The sequence below is a fragment of the Gavia stellata genome, chromosome 10 (genome assembly GCF_030936135.1).
Source record: "Gavia stellata isolate bGavSte3 chromosome 10, bGavSte3.hap2, whole genome shotgun sequence".
NCBI classification, from domain to species: Eukaryota; Metazoa; Chordata; class Aves; order Gaviiformes; family Gaviidae; genus Gavia; species Gavia stellata.
Window position 1 is genome coordinate 13720925 of NC_082603.1, and position 12872 is coordinate 13733796.

Here is a 12872-nt window from a genome sequence, read left to right on the forward strand (position 1 = left end):
AGCTGTTGTCTGTGTTCAGATCCAGGAAAACAAAAAATGGAGGTAGAATACGTTTGGAGTTTGGTTTGGGAGTTTAGAGCAGGATTTTGAGATTCAAAATGTAGGTATCAAATGGAGAAATCATATAGTGTAGTTGGTTATTGACTATGTGGAAGTCAGTGAGATACTTTTGGCATTTTCTGGAATAACCAGAAAAGAGAAAAGCCTCTAATTTTTTTTTTTAACAGAATTAATAGATGAAGCAGTATCTTAATGTAGTTTACTGTAGATCACTTGGGTATTATAATCCTAGAACATTTTCGTCATCACACATGAAAAATGTATGCACTGAATTTATGGCACTATAGCATCTGAAGACCAGTGTTTGCCTCCTTATTTTAACTTTTAGTATTTTTGATTCCTTCTTCCCCCAAGATTGATTTCTCTGATTTGTTAAAGCATTGTCTGCTCAAGATTTAGGAGGGCATTTAACAATGCCATTAGCTTTTTGCTAGGGTAATAGTGGAGATGAAAATGCCCTTAGCAATCTTAGTTAATTTTAAGTGTGGTGATATAGTCTGACAAAAATAATTTTGTCGCAGTTTGTGTACTTAATACCGACCTGACTCAGGACAAGGTAAACCTGCTTTAGAGAGATATTTTTTAATAATGTGATATTCTTATAGATCTCTATAAACAGATATAGACACAGAATAGGTCATCTAGTGTCTAGCAGGTAAACTTGTATCTATTTCTTTAAGCAGATAACTTGTCATTTCGGTTTTAATTTTATAGGATAGTAATTAAAATCAACATTTCTTCATGCAGAATGAGATATTTAAGCCCAGCTTCACTTCTTCCTAAGCATAATTAAAGGCAAGTTATTCAAGTGCTTGACATATACCTGCTTTCACCAGGAACAGGACATAATTTGAACAGAAAATGCTAGTATATGTAATCGTTCTCCGCCCCAAAAAATAATCTTTTGCTGTCTAGATCCATACTTTCAGATGCATGTAGTGGTCACTTTTAATTGTACCTGGAGACAAATTACAGTAGTGACATGGTTTTGCTCTAAGCATTGCAATCTCCAAGGTGTTTTTGTAACTAAGATGGCTCACTTCATATGTTTTTGGGGCAAATGAGTTCTGCATTTCTCTTTCTCTGTAACAGCTGGTGTACAAATCTGTTTTCACTTCCATTATTGTTTTTGGTCCCCTGAAAGGATAAACAATGGGCATTTTCTGGAAATCCAACTCTATCGGGTTTCACTGCCAGCAAACATGAGTGCCTTATCCTATTTTTAATGTATTAGATCAACATCGTATTTGTTTTTCTGTCAAACAATACTGAAATACAATTACAATTTAAAATGTAGTCCAATTTTGCATGCTGGTTTTTCATTTTTTTAAGAAGTGAACAATACAGTATATTTAAGATAGATCAAAATGAAAGATTTCCTACTTTTTAGGATATTGTTGTCATAGAGCAACGCTCCTGCCTACTTCTTAATCATGAGGAGTTACTGTTTATTCAGACTGGCTATAAATCCATGTAGATTGCTCATAAGTATATGAGCATAGTCATTTAATATTTCTGGCACAAGCTAATTTCTGATCCAAGTGAATGATCCTCAAAAAAGAGAACTCAGTGTAGTGTTCTGAAACTTGGCAACAGCGGAGCAGGGTGCACAAGTTCTACATTCTTTCAGTGTAGTTCAGCTAATTTTTGATTCCTACTGAGTTAATGGATTTTTTCAAATTCATGATTTGTGGTATTTTTCAGAGGTATTTGAAATTTCTGAAAATTATTAGATTTTTGTGTCTGTTTGGTATTTTTGAGAATCTTGGTATAACACTGGAAGGACCTCCTGGTTACTTGATTGAATTTTGCTGTCATAGATAACCGTACCATATTGTCCATTTTATAAACCAACAGTTATGCAGATGTCTTCAGTTTTGGAGCCAAACCTTGGTTATCTTTAATTACTAATAATTCCTTCTGTAAGTGGCCTCATTCCATTCCATTTTTTCTCTCCTCTACATTCAGGACAAGAAAAACTTTTTACATTCTGTCAAGCAATTATCTATAAATAAATGTATTTACCTTTAAGGAAAATTCTTCCCAACCTCCAAAGTCCTTCCAAACTCTTACTCTCCCTCTCCCCCTTGCCTCCCCCCCATCACTGGATCTAGTCCTTTCTTTTGCTTGTGATGAATTGTGATGGGAGCTTTGTTTTTGCTGAAATAGCCTAGAATGTCAAACCTAGTCATTAATGTAGAGCTTTGGAGGAAATGAGGATGAAAGGAATGGATTATTATAAGATTGTAAGAAGCTATCTAAATCCATTCCAAACCTCAATGAATAAAGCAATGTCTCTGAGAACACTAAGTATACTGAATATCATAAAACATCTTAAAGATTTTGTCAGCCACAATTCAATTTTGTATTTACTATTCCCTGTTGAGGGAGAAATGACAGAGGATGTTGCATTGTCAAGAAGCATGAAGAATACGGAAGTGTCATTCATGTTTCTTTAAATTTTACCATACCTCTGAAAGGAAGAAGTATAAAATATCAGCAATCAAATGAATCTTGAACTTCGCTAGAAAGGCAGATTTGATGCTTTTTATGAACAGATATCTTGTTTGACTGGAAAAGATCTTGACTCCAATTTCTTGTCAAACATGTTGGTTTCTTGCTGTCAGAAAGTGCTGTTCCACTTCTGGTATTTCAGCATCCATCTTTTGCTATTACAAAGCTGGTGCCGTTGGCTGTCAGGCCTGCATAGTCTCAATTGGCAGATTTATCTGTCTTCAGCCGGATTAGATAGAAGTATGTCTCCTTCACATGATGCTCCAGCCTTAGGCTGCACCAGCCCTGGGAAACTTGAGTACGCTAGCTTCAAAGAAACTGTCTGCAACCTCGTCTGACAGCATACTCCACAAAGTACCCTCCAATCTATTCCTCAAGCTGTTTTCTCTGTCTTTAATATTTACTCTTCGTATTGTATAAATACTTTACCACTTGTCTCTGGCAGTTAAGTTTTGTAATAGAAAGTGTTAGATCGTTCTTTCTATAAGCTTACCTTAGTTATATTTCAAGATATAATGAAAAAATAGCAGCTGGTCCAGTACAAAATGATCCTACACTTGGAAGCAGAAAATATACATAAATGGCATGATAAGACAGTGCTTATTAAAGACCTTCCCAAAATTGACACTGTATCCTGATACATGAACATGAACTATTGCTTCAAAATGGTTAATATGTTCCACAGCTTTGTTTGGTGGAGAAAATAAGAAATAATGTGACTATCATCTGTGAAGCTCTTGTCATCAGCTTATTTAGGCACCGCTTCTATTACTGCAATCTTATATTAAAAGAGCAAAGCATAGTTACCTTCATTAGTCTGTGTACATGCAGTTGTGCTTGTGCATTTATGTATACATGCACAAACTTACAACTGCACATATATAACCTTCAATGAATGTTTTATTTTCTAGGAAATAGCATCTCACAGAGCGGTCCTAGTTTGCATGTAAAATATTATGCCATAAATTGTGTTTATGCTTTTTGGGTTAAGCTATGTCGTTCTTCAAATAGCCTGGTGTTACGTATTAGAGCATTTCGTGCCTGTGTAAGCTACTTGTTATCAGTGATTGCATTGCTTAAAATCTACATTTTCTTAATAGTAATACAGTCTGCCTTGTATTTGATGTCATTTCAAATTATACATACCTCATAAACAGCATATCCCAGCTGAGCCATGATAACCACATAAAACTGCAAAATTTGAAGTCAATAATATTACCAAAAAACTTGGTATTTAGGTACCATGCAAGGTTTATTACTGTTCTGATGCACAGGAGAAATAAGATCTGCACTTCACTGTGAGAGAGTTACTGGTTTTATTGCTCTAACTACATAGGGCAGGCAGGGGTACAGGGAATATGACTTTGAATGCATCATGAGAACACGATGCCTTGAAATTCCCAATTCTAACTGCAACTGTGTTCACAGTGTAAAAACCGTCGTACAGGAAAACATGAATGGCTGCAATGTGCCTGTCCATTTCTACTATGAATATTTTAACTGAGGAAAGAAAAAGCAAAAAGAAATAATGTATCCTTCCAAGGGGAATACGTTCAAATTGCAAACCAGCCCAGAAATAAACATATAGGCCTCCGTACAAAACTTTTGAACATAAAATACAGTGATGTTTAAGAGTATAGTCATATATCCTCATGAATACACATACCCCTTTTTTTTCTCCGTTGTACCTGGAACAGGTCACCAGAAAGCAAAGGCATTTCTGTTATGGTGCTCATGGTGAGATACCTACACAGTTGACTGCTACAATATTTTTGAAGCTGTTCCTTTGCTAGCATACCATATTAGTGGAGTTATCTGATACTGCATTGGGCTTTCTCATATCTCCACCAACAGCACAGCTGCAAAAAGGAGCCAAGGAGTCTTTTTCAGCTTCAAGCCTGTACAGCATATAGTTTTGTGGACAGGAAGGAATGATCCTTCTTTCTTGACCTCCTTGTTGCTGTTGCAAAAAGTTTCTTTTAAAAATAAAGAGATTCTAAATATTTGGCTTCCCTGAAATGGTGGCTCTTGTCCAAGAAATTTCATAACCAGAGCAAGCGTGAAGCTACAAGTGTAATTTTTTGCAAATGCATCACTTGAGCACTGAGATTATTTTTCTCTAATGCAGGTTTCTTACAAACATACTTTTACAGCTAAAAACCTTACAAATCCAATCAAAAGATGAATATTACAGAGCATGTACAAAAAGTCATTATTTTTGAAAACTCTGTTGGAGAACGATATGTAGAGAACGTGTTTAAGATGTCTTGAGTTGATCTTTCGCAATGATAAGTCTGAAATTTTGTGGGTTTTTTGTTTGTCGTTTTCTTTCTTTTGGAACACTTATGTTACCGAAAATCGTAACCAAGAAAACTCTCCAAACCAAATGATAGTCTAGAAAGCCGACATTGGTTTATTGCAGCGCTGGCTGCATGGGGGATTTCTCCTCCTAGCATGCATACCCAGTTGAAATCATGACAAGTGTTTAAACAAAGTTAGTTATGCCTACTGGTCCCACCCCTTAGCTAACTATTGGTTAGGATCTTTCTTACTTCATCTTAAAGATACAGTTCTCTTTTAATTCACTACACATGCCCAGAGAGTAGGGGGCTTATTTGGGTTGGGGGCTTTTCTAGCTCGGGGGTGTGGGTTTTAACATTATAATGAGGTAGGTCAGCCTTAGGACACCCATTTGGGGCATTTTACTGACTTTGCTGTTTGGTATGTAAACAATACCAAGTCTCAAGGTTGTCTATCAGTCACTATCAGGAGACCCAGAAGCTCCTCCAAGGTGCTATGTCTCATTATACTGTTTATCTCAAGGTAAACAACATCAACATAACCCAATACAGCCAGTCACCACAGCCAGCCCATTTCCAGGGAAACTAATGCATATTTCAGTCTATGTGACACAGTATCTTCTTAACTTATCTGTATGAAGTTTGCACAAAGGGGTCTGTTCTTTCTATGCTAACTAAATTGGTGTCACTTATGCTTACCTTTTGGGTTAGCAGTGAGCAAGTTTTGTCCGGGATGTATCTGCAACCTTTTCTATACAAAAATATCTATATTTTGCTGAGATAAGCTTTGCGATTTACCCCTGCTTAATCAGGCTTTACTCAGGCTTTGCAGCTGAAGATCTCTGTGTGGTTGATATGCAGCAGCTCAAGACTTGAGTATGAGTTTCTGAACAACTGCAAGACTTAGCTGGTTTCAGTCATGCTGGGCTTGATTTGAGAGCTGGAAGAAGCTTGTTGGTCTTCTGCTGTCAGTACTAAATGGGAAGTAGCTGCCAGGTTTTAATGCAGAAAGAATACAGAAATTGGACTGGGTCTGAGAGTGGCTGCTAAGTTAAAATCTGTGGTGTCAGAAAGGTAATGATGCTAATTGTCAGATAAAGAGAGGCTAGAAACCTGCCAAGATGAAAGGAACAAAAGATACACATGACAGGAGGGAAAAATTAAGTCCAATTTAGCTTTTAGGGTGCTAATTCAGAACCAGTGCAGGTCGAAGTTTTAGCAACACTAGGGGAGATAGTGTTTTGGTCTAAAGCTGTTTATAAGCCCTAGCTGTAGCGTTGGAAGATCTATGTATGTGGAGGATTTGCCACAGTGACTGGGAGCTTAGGTACTGTATGTCTATGATGCATTTTATAGGAAGGTGTGGGTATCCATGGGTGTTTCTGCTGTGTCTCACAGTATATGAACTGGATCCTTAATTATTTATTCTACATGCCATTAATCAAGGGGCATGGTTTTAATGCAAGTTTTCTCATATGCAGTACTTAAGCTAGTTTTCCTACTGATATCTGTCCTTTATTCTTTAAATTCTTGTATCTGTGAATAATCTTATTTTCTCCATTGCTAGTCTGGAGCTATCTGTGTGCTGGATGGCTTGCCATTTCCAGGGTGTAGATTACTCATTCGGTAGCTGCAAACAGGAGATGAGCCTACCGGCTTTCCCATCTGTGGGAACACTAATTAGTTTTCTTTCTCTATTTAGCCACCATTTATTTTCTGGAACTTGTAGGAACTTAATTATCTTTGAAAATTTTGATGTCCCCTACCCTGTGTCAGTTCGATTTGGAGTTTCTTAGTTATTGAGGTAAAACCAATGAAACAGGCACTGCAGTCATACAAGTTTCATTGCCCTAGGAATCAGTGCTAAAAAGATTATTTATCTTATGGCAACACTTCACTAATACAGCTATTTTAGTCCTAAGCCATAGGTTTTGGTCATGTGCAAATTTTTCCTTCTGTCAAGTATGCATTTTCATAATATAATGGTACAAAAATCAGATTCTTCCCATAATCAACAGCAGTTGATTGCATACGTTGGCAAGGAGATGGGTAGGATGGAGTACAGATGCTGCCCAAATATTCATTATCCCTGACTCCACTGGGTTATTTTTAAAACACCCTTTAACTTAATGTTATATAAACAAGATGGTTTTGAATGGTTTCGTCTTTTACTTAATCTTCATGAAGGTTCTCAGCAATGAGATTTGCCCAACTGTTTGATCTGTGCTGTTCTGAAAAGAAGCTGTTACAATGTTCACTGGACCTTCATTTGTCCTTTGTCATATGTTAACATCGGTAATGTTCTGATTTTGTGACTACAATATGGTTCTGTAGGGAGTAATTTGTCCCATCTAGACCATCTGAAAACAGGTACTTCATGCTCGTTCTCCCTCAGTAATTCAGCTATTTCTTCAGTAATTAATGCTATTTTAATTAAAATATTATATATACCTCCGTATACATACCTGGGTATAACCTAAAGGTATCCCAAAATTTTTGTCCCCTCTTCCTTATTGCAACTTTCTCCACGAAAGTTCTTAATTATTACAATGGTAAATAATGAAACTAGAGCTGTACAACCAAAGGGCTCATTCTTGTTTATTGCCCAGGTTAGAGTATGTGCCTGGGACCACGCAGGATTAGGCCACATGTTTATCTCTCCAAATAAATGTTGAAACTGAATTAATATTAAATTCTGTACCTCTGCTGGTTTGTTTTGTTTCGTTGTTTTTTTAAATCTGCCAGCACTTGCTATTATAAAAGTTTGCACAAACACCCAGGAAAACTTTGCAGCAATAAGTATGCAGTGCCATAAAATAAACCATTTTTCTCAGGATGAAGTTGAGCCAATCTTTCAGGCTGCAGTTAAACAAGCACTTAAACATGTGCTTAAGTATTTGAATTAAGTGTATAGATATGGCTAGGCCTTTGCTTTGCATGTCAAAATGAATAAGAAAAGTTTGATTTTGTTTCTGCTTCTAGTACTTACAGAAGTGTATTATTTATGATAACTTCAACATTCTGCTATGGGAAATTCACTTAATTTGAAACATCTATAAATTGCCATAAGGGTAAGAGTTTTTGAACCTCTCCCCTACACAAACACAGGCACTCATCTTTTTATGAGGTTATAGATAGGCATGTCTTCTCAATAGTTGTGCTGCTTCTGGTGCAAGAAAGTTGTTGAGCATGTTTTCTTTATTCTGGTTAGGAAACTAAGCTTAATAGCACACAAGAAAAAAGAAAACATTTGACAGCTATTACAAAACGTTGTCTATTGCTGCTATTTGTAGGCTGATATTAGAGAGTACTTGGATCATTGCTACGTCATTAAACTTCAGAAAGTGATTCTGCTCTACAATCCATTTCTGTGCTTTAGGGGGAAACAGTAAATTTTTGCATTTAGGGCAGAACTTTCAAGAGTTTTTTGTTGGAGGTTGTTTGGGGTTTTTTAAACCTTTCCTCCACCCTAAAAATCTCTCTCAATATCAACCTTGAATATGAAATTCAAGGTAGATTCTTCCTGGCACATATTTCATCAACAATGAACTTTCTGTAATCAGAGCTTGGAAGTGAAAGCATGAAGACACACAGCAGTTTTAAATACAGTGTCTTTGGGGAAAACAAAAAATAACTGATGGTTGAAAGTCTGAACCAGCTGCTTTCTGGCGTCCAGGGAGCTATAGTATTTGCTGATGATTCTGTACTTTGAGGGTTTTGTCATTTAATTCCCCGTTCAAGACTGTAAATACTTGTAATTGATAGACACCCTATTCTCTCTGCCTTCAGTTACTTTGCCTCCTAAAGGAAGAACTCAATCCTGGGATGTGTCCTTTGCACTCCCCTTCCCTCTGGCTTGGCAGCTGTGACAAGTTTTCTCACCTCTTTTAACTGTCTAACACTCAAATTTGTGCTCAGAAAACGTAGACACTTTACAAAAGAACAGCAACCAAAGGCACAGGGCTGGCTGATTTCAACACAGGGGGATGCTGAGCTGCCTTGCCCTTGCCTCTAAAGCACCATGTTATTTCGCTCCTTCTCTAACAGCTGCTCTTTTGGCTAAAGCTCACTCAAGCACAGCTTGTCCAGGTATGTCCTCCCTTTATCCCTGCCCCAAAATCGGGAACACCTCTGGCTGCCTTGATGTTACTGCTGCTAAGTAGCGGGGCTGGCTCAGGCTATAAGCAGGGCAAGTATCTTGCTGGCAACCTGTGGGAGCAATGAACTGCCTGCTTTGCATAGGCCTTGCAAGACAACCATCCGGTGTGTCTGTCCAGACCACTCTCCTGTGCCTTGCCAAAGCACGCTGGGCAATAGTGTGTGAGGGGACCTCTCCCAGCACTGCCATGCCCTCAGCTAGCCTCAGTAACAATCCCATCCCAGTCCATCTCATGCTCCCACCTAGAAGAGCAAGTCCTGCTCTTGGTCCTTTCCTTCTCTCTCCTCAGTCTAGCAAATGCACTGCTACAAGGGGTGAGTGTGGGCTCTTTTGCAAGGAGGGAGAAGTGGGTTGCGGTTTGTAGCTTACACCGGGAGATCAAAAGGAGGATGGTCATACTGGATCAGAAAAACATCAGTTTAGCCCAGTAGAAGGGTGTGGTGGGAAAGCACAGGGATGAGGGACAGTTAAGGGAGGATGTCCATGCTTGAAAAAAGTGCAGGAAAAGAGAAGGTCCTGAGGAAGGAGCACCAATGGGAGAGAAATACCCGTACCAGCAGGTACTCTAAAATTCTCCTGCCCTCTTCTGACTTCTGTCCCACCCAGAGTCCTTGAAACAATGTTGTCTTCCTCAAATTCGTTTAACTCATTTCTTTGCTTAAGCATTCACCTGAGCATGTAATTTTATTGCATTGCCCCTGCAAAACTCCACCAGTCATCACTCCAGATGAAATAAAGAGCTGTTTTACTGTGCTGTCAAGAAGGAAGAAGCTTGCATTACCCTAGCTATAGCAGCTTTAAAAACTACAGTCCAGAAACAGGACTCTTGTTTGAGCCTGAACAGTGCAAGCCAATTGCAGATCAGGCCTGTCAAGATATAGACATCTACTCTTAGTCAGTCTTCTTGGTGAGAAACAAGTAGGGAGTACAAGGCTGGGAGGAGCACCTGGCTGTTCTCCCTGCCAGGTTGTCCAGTGTCCCTGCCTTGCCTCCACAGGATGCTTTGCAAGCCTGCACAGATATGAATGCAGCTTACAATGTCTGTCAGTCATACCCTGTCTGGTTGCTCCCTGTCTCCTGTTTTGGACCTAGTTCCCCAGCAATTTCTTTTGAATCCTTTTTGTCTCTTGCTCCTCCTGACTTGGTTTGATAGTACTGTTTCTCCAGATGCCAGATCACTTGTTCAGTCAATGCTATGCTGTATTTTTTCTTATTCCCTTTCCTCCTCAGCCAAGAGAAGAAACATTTGAGTGTCCAAGTGGAAGTGTGCAGGGGGAGCTGACCTTGAGACGGATTGTTCTTATAACAGATCTTATTTGCTATATACTACTTGAAATGTGTGAACTGTAGGCAATGAACAGGCAGTGTCCTGCTATGGCTATTGTGAGCAGTGCAAGCTCATATTTCTGTAGCAGAAATTAAAAGGTCAAGGTAACCTGAAGAGATCTCTCCTAGAATTTCCCTTCTTGCAAAATTTCAGAATTGCCTTCCAGCCCACTCTGTTTATCACTGCAAATGCCTTGTTTCATACTTGTTGACTGATGCTTCATGTTTGGTGTGAACAACAGAATAGCCCTGTAGCCAGTTGCACGTTACTGCCAGTGCGGAGGAAAAAGATTCCTTCCCAGTCTCATCAGAAATCCTTTCTTGAAACATCCCCTGTTTTATTATCACAAGTACCACAGTCCAAGTGTGATTGGGATGACCCATCTTTTAGAAACCAGTTACAGCTTTTGAAACCCCGGAAGAGGTAAGTCCTGCACTTCCCATCAGCCTGCCTCTTTGTACTGATTTCAATCTTTGGTAGTTTTTATTTCGCTTTTTCTTCACTTCTTTAGCAAGACAATAGAACTTCTTCCAGCGCTTGAACAGTGACTGTTTGGCTCTTTCCGTAACACTGAAGCTCTTGTTCATGCAGTGGCAAAGTAGTCTGCGTGTAACCAAGAACAAAGCAAGGTGGGGAAAGTGATACTGTTTTAATGCTGCTCTTGCTGATGTCTAATTCCCCGGATACTCTTTGAAATAGTTACTTTTCTGTAAAAGCGACACTGTTGGTGCCATTAACAGACTTGATGTGTCTTGCACCGAGGGAATTTTTAGTAGCCCTACATTATGTACACATGTGCATGCCTGTGCATATAAATATAGTCACTGAATTTATGGCACGAGCTATTACTGCTTTCCTTTTTAAGCACTCACAAACGAGACTATGAAAAATTAAAGGCAGCTACAGTGAAACTGGTGATCCACTAATGTAGAATTACTCGATCTAGGTATAACCATCTTGATTCATCCTATCAATACCAAGATGAAAGGATAGCTTCTGCTCTTCTAGCAACTAGCCTTGTAAATGCCTTTTTAAAATTCTGTCATGCTGAATTACATGGCTCTTATCGTTTGCAGATCTTTTTTGAAAGCAGCCTCAGGTTACATGCATATTGGATTACTGCACATCAAAGAGATTAAAATAGGTGTGTTATAAAGATAAGGGCTTTTTCTTATTCCACATTGCAAAAAATTGCATTAAAAAGACCCTTCAGAGAAAACAAAAAAGGGCTCAGAGGAATCAAACTGGAAGAAGCAGTTCATAGAAAATTGCAGAATGGCTGACAAATTCCTGACAATATACGCTGGTGCTTTGTTTCTTGCTTTAATGTGTGTTTTATATCTTCGTGCAGAAGCATAAAGTTGGGCATTAACATGTGAGAATAGAAACTACTTACACATTATTGGCTCATTTTATAGTCTTGTGAAATTATAAAGAAAATTGCAGTTACTTTCAGATGCTAATTTTCTCAGGTACTCCTTAGTGACAGACCTGATGTGAATTTGTAGTTGACCAAATATCTTTCAAAGTGCAACACGTGAATTTTTTCAGCAATTTTAGAGGAAAAGTTGAGGTGGGGCATCTATTTTTAGTATTTATTTTATCTTGAGGTCTGAAAATTTGAAAGTTGCATTTGATCCCATTACCTAGTAGCAATAAAAAGCCCACAACCATGAAATTGTGAATAAATTATATGTTGCTATTTGTAAAAGCATTTCAAAGAGCTACATGTGCACAGAAGGATCAAAACCAGTTAGGAGATCATTGAAATTGCAGTTAAAATGTGAAACAAGAGTAAGTTATATGTGGGTTAAAAAGAACCATGCTTTTGAGAATGACATATACATAGGTGTCTGCCTCACACTCTTGTTGATTGAGGGACAAACCAAGGTCTGAGAAAGGCTTTTGCCCTTCACATCAATAATCCAGTTCTTGAAAGCTGACAGATTATCTGATATTGATTTGAGGAGCCTTGGAGGTATGATGTTTGATGGGAAGGTCTAGGGTACCGAGTAACTCAACTTGCAAGATAAAGAAAAGCATGAAGCAGTATGAACTGTATCAAATATAACCCAAAAGAGGTTATCTGTGATTCAGGATGTTCTCTAGACAATCTGAAAAGGACTGGGTTTGGAGGCTTTATGACTTATACAATCTGATTTTACTGAGCTTTAGTTGATTAGTAGTTATCTTGAAAGCACATACACCTCCAGATGATCAGAAAATTTTTATTTAGAGCATTATAAGGAATCAAATGTGTTAGTCTAATTTACTAGTGGAAAAAGGAAATAGTCTTAGAAGGAAATAGAATGTAGCTAAGATGCTGGGGCGGGGGGGGAGTTCACTTGGGGAGGACTGCACGTATTATTCACCACATCTTGGCAAAGAAGGAATATTCGGATTTAATACTAAAACTGAAACAGAGTGGGAAGCATGTATACTCTGGTGGTCTGATCTTGATACCCTGCCCCATGGTGCATGGGGTGGGAGAGAAGGCAACATCCTTGTCCCT